The sequence below is a fragment of the Bactrocera tryoni genome, chromosome 4, assembly GCF_016617805.1.
Source record: "Bactrocera tryoni isolate S06 chromosome 4, CSIRO_BtryS06_freeze2, whole genome shotgun sequence".
Classification (NCBI taxonomy): Eukaryota; Metazoa; Arthropoda; class Insecta; order Diptera; family Tephritidae; genus Bactrocera; species Bactrocera tryoni.
Window position 1 is genome coordinate 48940749 of NC_052502.1, and position 7324 is coordinate 48948072.

The 7324-nt window shown below is 37.6% G+C and overlaps 1 pseudogene; it reads left to right on the top strand.

The window, feature by feature from the left end:
* The first annotated feature begins 664 nt into the window (after positions 1-664).
* Positions 665-867, top strand: LOC120776238 (annotated as a pseudogene).
* The last annotated feature ends 6457 nt before the right edge of the window (positions 868-7324 follow it).

Below are 7324 nucleotides of genomic sequence, written 5' to 3' on the forward strand. Positions count from 1 at the left end.
AGGAAATAAGAACTAAATTTTTCTCTTTCAGGCTCTATGGACATGTGTTTAAAGATTTGTGGACAAACCAGGAAATCTTTTTCACAATTTCACCATTTTTGAAGTTATACTTCTTATACGAGTTCGGAAAGGTTGCGATAGATTCAGGTTGCGCAACCTTGCTCAATATGAATCTACGCAACCTTGTCTGCGAAGATGTTCGAGCAGCAAGCGAAGCGGTGACAATCGGCGATCGTTTGTTCGTTTCTTTCGGCACAGCTCGGCTTTTCTACCAACAACACATTGTTGCCATGCTTATGCTGTTGTTGTTTTTGTAGAACAATGTTTCAATTTTTGGTTGATGACATATTCAATTAAAAATAAATTCTGTTGGGATTCGAACCTATGTACGTGCTCGTCGTAACTTTTCAAGCGCTTTCCACTAACACCACCATTGACACTTATATTGCGTTGTCCTAATTATGGTTTGGTTATGCATGAAAGAAATATACAATGGATCGCCGATTGTTACCTCTTTCCTTGCTGCTGCTGCGTATATGTTTGTATGCTTGTGCATTATTGAAGTTATGCTTCTTTTTCTTTCGTTTGTCTTTCATTTCTGCGAATTCTCAACTATTTTGCGTATATTTTGGATGAAATACTCTGCGTTGGCCGTTGAAAAATTAAGGCTATACTTTACAGGGTCATTTCTGTAGTTAGTCTTCATATACATTTTTTAGAAATCGACCCGCAATGACGAAGTATATCGTTTTATCTGACAGCGTGAGGTTTAAGAAGTTAATTTCTAATTTTGTCTTGTGGCATATTAGAAATGATGTTTCTTCGAAAATCGTTCGCTTACAACGGATAAAACGACTTCTGAGTGGTGATTTCAATGAATAAATTTCTTTTGGTTGAAATGCTTTGCGTTGGCCGTTGAAAAGTTAAGACTATACTTCTCAGGATCATTCATTCCTTTCATTTCTTCAAAGAATTTAGAATTTATTTAGAAATATGCATATTTGCATTATTTCGTTGTCATTTCCATATTCTTAGCAATAGAATTTCTATGGCATAAGTAAAGTAATGGCCGCCGATTGTCACCCTTGCCGCTGTAGCAGCTACGCCTACAAACATGCGTAAATATGTATGTATGTATACGTATGATCGTGAATACATATCGACGCAGCTTTTTGCGAGAAGCACCAGAAAGTTGTGCAATTTATGATTTTTTAGCTTTTGCCATCGCCGCGAAAAGACGACTTGTTGGCAAGGGCAGGCTCGGGGAGATGTTACGGCCTCTGTTTTTATGAATGAAGCGAGGTCGCTTGTGGAATTTGCGCCTGCGTTCATGAATGAAATCGTTTTTGTTGTAAAATGTACTGGACTTGTTCTTCGGCAATTTGTCTGCCATATTGACTGGTGAAGATCAATTTTTGTTGGTGACATATTCATATGTGTACGCATATGTATGTTTGTATGCTTGTGCATTATCTGTTTGGCAATATATGCAAATATATGTACATATAAGTATATATGAATGTATGAACATGCAAGTCAATGCGCGCACATGTAATAAGTATATTGATAAGTGATGAAAATATGATTTCAATTTCTGAAAGCGCACCGATAACTGCTGGGCCTTCAACGCGTGTTGATGGATTACAAAAGAGAGATGATTGCGCTGTATATTCTCTTCCGCAACGAAGAGACAGAACTACTTTTCTAGTCAAAGTTCCTTCATTTAGACTTTGCTTTATTCTTCATTTTATGTGCATAATAAATTTATAAAATGTGAATTTAAGTTTTCTAGTTTTCTTTCATACAAAATGATATGCATTTCTTGGAATATCACTAAGAAGTATAACTTCATCCGCGCGTAGGGACTCCACGCACCTTTTTTTATTGAAACGTAGCAAGATATGGTTTTATATTTCATTCGAATTGCAACTAGTGACAAATGTACTAACAAGCAATATTTTTCATAACTTATACGTTAAAAAAATAAAAGCTCTAGTAAGAAACTTTTTCAAAGCTAAACTTTGTATTAAACTAAATATTATGATATTTGTTATTGGCTTAGAAGGTCATGGAACGTTGTTCTTTTCAATCTGCGCCTGCTATTTCTAGCCTCTCCTAGTTGTCGGGCTTCAGCGTTTACATGACGTTGCAACCTTGTGGCATGTTTCGATCCCGTTTCGCGAACGACTTCTAGAACCATTTTTATGTGAAGATCACGATGTAGATCTGAGTTCCGTGTGTACCACGGGGCATTTGCGATTTTTCGCAGGACTTTATTTTGGAATCTTTGCACCATTTCGATATATAACGGTGCAGCCCACCCCTTTGCTGAATTCCGTACGTCCAAATGGGCTTTAACGTTTGATTGTAGACTAAAATTTTATTTGAGGTTGTTAGAGGTGATTTCTTGCCGATTAACCAATTTATTTTGTTGTATTTTAGTTTTAGTTCTGCAACTTTTCTTTGTATATGCTTCTTCCACTTTAACTTTACATCCAGCGTCAAACTAAGATATTTCGCCGAGGTGGAGTACGGAATTACTTCATTCTCAATATATAAGGGGATATACGTATCAGTTTTGTTAGTGAAGTTTATATGTATTGACTTCAACTCGTTGAGAGTAATATTCCATTTTTGTGTCCATTCTACAATTAGGTTGATTGAAGACTGCTTTCTGTTCGACGACTCTACTACATTTTTACCAGTAGTAATGATGCAGGTATCATCTGCAAATGTGGCGATTGTGCTGGTTGGCGGCGTAGGCATATCCCTAGTAAACAAAATGTTAAGGAGTGGTCCCAGGAGGCTTCCTTGGGGTACACCTGGTTTTGTTGGCTATAGCATAGTATATGATTGTCCCTGCTTTATTCTGAAGTAGTGGTTGCTCAGGTAAGAGGCAAGTAGCTCAGTTAGATGCTGTGGGAAGAGAAGTCTAAATTTATGAAGTAAGCAATGGTACCATACTCTATCAAACGACTGAGATACATCAAGAAAAACAGCTGTGCCAATTTGCTTTTTTTCCATCGCATCCTCATTTATGGGAAAATCGGTATATGATTGTCCCTGCTTTATTCTGAAGTAGTGGTTGCTCAGGTAAGAGGCAAGTAGCTCAGTTAGATGCTGAGGGAAGAGAAGTCTAAATTTATGAAGTAAGCCATGGTACCATACTCTATCAAACGCCTGAGATACATCAGGAAAAACAGCTGTGCCAATTTGCTTTTTTTCCATCGCATCCTCATTTATATCTGTTATTCGATGAACTTGATCGATTGTAGAATATTTCGATCTAAAGCCAAATTGATGAATTGGTATAAAGTCCTTTTCTTCAATTATATTCTGAATTATGTTCTGAAGTCTTTTTATAATTACAACTTCAAGTAGTTTGGACAAAATAGGCAACACTGAGACAGGGACGATATGATAATGCTTCCTGTGCGCTTTTCCCGGGTTTTTGTACCATAATGATTTCAGATACCTTCCATGACAATGGAACGTATCTGAGATTTAAGCAGGCGTTTATTATCGATGTAAGTTTTTCTAATGCTTTCCGCGTTAGATTTTTCCATACCTCAGCTGTCACCAAGTCGAAACCGGGAGCTTTTCTTGGTTTAAATCTACTTTTAATTATATTTTCCACTTCTTTAATTGTTGCTGGTTGGATTTTTTCTACGCATTGCGATCCTTCCATCTGAGGTAAAGTTCCATGGAACAGAATAGGACTAAACGTTTTAGTGAGTTTATCTGAAACTTCCGCTTTTTCTTCGTAGCTTTTGGCCCAGGATCCGTTTGGCTTTCTGAGGGGTGCATTTGACAATATTGGTTCTTAGCATTTTTTACTGCTTTCCAAAGGGAATAATCGGATCGTTTGTTTGGCGATAATTTCTCAATATAATTAGAAATATTTTGATTCGGGAATATCTTTATTTTAGTACTGAGAATCTTGGTTAAATTGTTCAGTTCTGTTTTATATTGGGGAAATCGCATGATTTGCCATTTTTTGCGTAGTCTTCTCTTTTTCTTTATAAGATCTAAAATGTCCGATGGATATTTAATATAAAAGTTTTTTTGTTTAGAGATAGGAGTACTTTTCCAAGCCGATTCCTGAATAGCTTTCGTAAATGTATGACCTTCATCTTCTAAGATATCTTGAGTTGTTATATTTACTTCAAAATCAATATTTTTGTCGAGCATCACTTTGAAATACTCCCAATCTGTATGTCTGCATATTAGAGAGATATGGCCATTTAGGATTAGATATACTGGCGAGTGGTCTGAATTTAAGTCCAATCCTTGTGTAATTTCCTTGTGTCGGAAGGCCAATAAGTCGGCTTGCCAGTAGATATGAAGTCGCATTCAGTAGCCGTAACAGCTTTAAATAGCTGTATCCCCTTCGGTGTCGTAACTCTTGAACCCCATTGTGAGTGTTTTGCGTTAAAATCGCCACCCATCATGGATTTCCCATGGTGTTTTAAAAAAAAGTTCTGTGTACAAGTCCATTTTAATATTGTGTCTAGGTGGGCTATATATTGCGGTAATGTTTATTTTTCCGAAACTAGATTCAACCGATATGATCGTAGTTTGGAAGTCTGGGATACTTATATTAATTTGATAATTATGGCACTCCCCCCTCTCGCATTGTTATTTGGGTGGTTCAAGCAATACGTCTTGTAGTTTTTGAATTTAACAAAAGTCTCATTTGTAAAATGAGTTTCTGATATAAGACAAATATCAATTTTTTGAACAGGGAGTAATGTCTCTAATTCTTTACTACGTTTGAGCAAGCCATTTGCATTCCAGGTCATAATTTTTATCGGTTTCATTTTTGCGCCTTATTTTTGCTTTGCTGTCTCTCTAGTTTAGTAAGACGTTCGTGGGTAAGTCTATTTTGCTCTTGTAGCTTATTAGGCTTGTTGAGAATTAACGAAAAATTACCAGTAATACGAGTATTTGATTTTCAGACAGATGTTGTTGGGCTTTATTAGCACCTATAGTTATGCTGGCAAATGAGGGCTTTCCAGATTGATGATTTACATTAGTGTCTTCTTTCTGAAGAGCAGTGGAAGTGGTTGTACTTAAGCGTTTTGGTTCATATTTATGCTCTTTATTTTTCCCAGTCGCGTTTTTAATTTTTTGAAGTTGCTTTGCCACTTCACATCCCCTGTAGTTCGCAGGGTGATTTTGACTACAGTTACAGCATTTTGGCGGTAGTTCGGCAGGTTTTGTGCAGCTTAGTGTTGAATGATTTCCGGCGCAGTTTACACACCGCGGTGGTTTACAACAATAGTTTCTAGTGTGACCGAACGCCTGACAGGATTTACACTGCGGCACAAGATTCGATGGCTTGATGGGCTCGAGTTTAACTACAGAATTTAGAATATGTTTGATTTCGTAAATTTTCTAGGTTCAAAACATACAATAAACATATTTAACGGGTTTTTTGTTTTATATTGAAGTTTGTTTAAGACTTTCGTAACTTTAAAACCTTGCTTTTGAAGGTCTGTGATAATACTTTCAGGCTCACATGAGTGATGAAGGTCTTTTACCATTACGCGTATATCACGCGATTGTTTGTCTTCGTACGAGTACCAAGGAATTTTCGAGTCGTTTAATTTCCTTGTAAGTATTCTGTAGTTGGAACTATCCGAAAGATTTACTCTACAAGAACTTGGGGCAGTGAGATTGAGTGTGTAAGATTTCTTTACATCTGCGTTAGTCCAGGAACGCATCAAGGGTTGGTTAAAATTTTCCGATATTATAATTGGCGAAGGGCGATGGCTTACTTTTGTATCTATTCTATCTTCTGCTGTTCCATCCGTAATCGGAGAATAATTGAATTGAATATCTTTTTAATGACCATGAGGTTACTTTAAGTCAAAAACTCGATTTTTTTCTAAGAAAAACAATAATGGCGTAATACCTTATACCTAAAGGTCAAAAAAGAAAAAAACCATACTAAAAATTGAAATTAATATTTCAATCAGCTTCAGCAGTTTATCATTAAGTACGTTTTTTTTCAATTTAATTATTTCCAACGGAGTGGAGGACTTCCCCTTCTTCTGCTTCATGCGCAGAGTACCGCGTCCAATACTCTCGTAGCTGAAGTGTTTTCATCCATTCGGACGACATGACCTAGCCAGCGTAGCCGCTGTTTTTTAATTTGCTGAACCATGTCAAAGTCGTCGTATATCTCATACAGCTTCAATGTCAAAGGACGATAGATCTTCCGCAGAACCTTTCTCTCGAAAACTCGAAACGTCGACTCATCAGATGCTGTCATCATCCATGCTTCTGCATCTTATAGAAGGTCGGGAATAATGAATGGTTTATAGAGTTTGATCTTTGTTAGTCGAGAGCGGACTTTACTTCTCAATTGCCTACTCAGTTCGAAGTAGCTCCTGTTGTTGTTGGTGTTAATATTGATTCCAAGATAGACGAAATTATCTACGACTTCGAATACCGAAGTTATAACTGACAACATTGACGCGGGGACCGTGATGACAGGATATATTTTGACTCGCCTTTGTTCACTACTATACCATTTGATTCACTTTCTTATCCAGTCTGGAGAGTCTGGTGCGGATGTTGAGCCCAATAATATCAATATCATCGGCGTACTACAACCGGTTCGATTAAGATCTGCGGCACGAATTATTTTCTCCAGCAGATTGAAGAAGTCGCACGATAGGGAGTCGCCTTGTCTGAAACCTGGTTTGGTATCGGATGGCTCGGGGAGGTCCTTCCTGATCCGGACAGAGCTTTCGGTATTGCTCAACGTCAGTTTACAGCTGTATTAGTTTTGCGTTGATACCAAATTCCGACATAGCGGCATAAAGGTAGCTCCTTCGCGTGCGACCAAAAAAAAATTTTTTCAAACCGACGAAGAGGTAGTGTGTGTCGATCCTCTTTTCACGTGTATTTTCCAATATTTGGTGCATATCTGGTCATTTTTTTCCACGTTTAAAGCCACACTGATAAGGTCCAATCAGTTTTCTGACAGTGAGCTTTAGTATTTCACACAATACGCTCTGTACAACCTTATATGCGATATTTAGGAGGCTCATCCCACAGTAGTTGGCGCAGATTGTGGGGTCTCCCTTTTTGTGGATTGGGCAGAGCACTTAGACTCCAATCGCTGAGCATGCTTTCGGCCCACTATATTATATAAAGAAGCTGATGCATGCTCCTTATCAGTTCTTCGCCGCCGTGTTTGAATAGGTCGGCCGGTCATCCATTCTTCTCAAGAGCAAGAATAAGCAATGAATATATTGACACAATATATGTCAGAATTCGCAATGCACTTAATTTTTTTTATATAATTAAATGT